We start from the raw sequence: 924 nt of genomic DNA, 5'->3' as shown, positions 1-924 counted from the left end.
CAAGAAAGAGAGGATATTTTGATTGAATGATGATGACTCTCAACAGGCTGTTAAATGTGTTCTTACCGACCGCATCCTCTCTCCTGTTTCAGCTGCAATTTTATGAGTTTTCTATAGCATCAATTCTGAAAACCAAAACATGCGTCCCTGCTTTGATTGACAGCTGGAAGTGCCAATGAATATAGACTGCTGAAAGGGGAGGGATCAATCGGGAACAAACTGGATGCATGTTTTGGGAATAGTGAAATTGATCTCGAGCCACTTCAAACTGGGAATAATAATTTGCATTCATACAACTAAAACAGTCCTGTACAGTTTCCTCGTCATCACACAGCAACAAATCATGTAAGACCTATTGTGTAACAGACAAAAACAAGATCATTAAGAGTACACAGATCAATAATAAATATTTCATAGGCTAATTACCTGGAGGATGATGTATGTAGCAGTAGCGTAAAAATTATAGCTTTTATTTTTGCATGACTTTCGGTTCAGAGAATAAGACTCGCAAAGGGAAATGAAATAAAAGTAGTGAGTAGTGAAAAAGGCAAAAAATTAGAAGAGGTTTGTAGTAAAACATATCAACAGTGACATCTTATGGACATCTTTAGAAACTAACATTAAAACGTCAGTCAGACTAATAATTATAAAGACCATTAATGGAACGTTTTGACATAAAATGTATATCAAAACCAATGTGTTATTTATGGAGTATTTTTTTCTTTTTTCTTTTCATTTTTGGTCCACTATGATCCGAATACAACAGCAATCCAACAATATACAAGCGAAGTTTGATTCCTGCTATGGTGAAGGTGCTTTATTCACCCTGGACGGACAGAAAACGAGCATTCATCGTTTTCTTAAAGGTACAGTGAATGCTTTCTATAAATTAGTAGTAGTAGTGGTTTTGTTGTTGTTGTTGTT

This window comes from Sinocyclocheilus grahami, unplaced genomic scaffold, assembly GCF_001515645.1.
Source record: "Sinocyclocheilus grahami isolate Dianchi unplaced genomic scaffold, SAMN03320097.WGS_v1.1 scaffold7344.1, whole genome shotgun sequence".
Classification (NCBI taxonomy): Eukaryota; Metazoa; Chordata; class Actinopteri; order Cypriniformes; family Cyprinidae; genus Sinocyclocheilus; species Sinocyclocheilus grahami.
The sequence above is the reverse complement of the archived record's forward strand: the minus strand, read 5'-3'. Positions refer to the sequence as shown.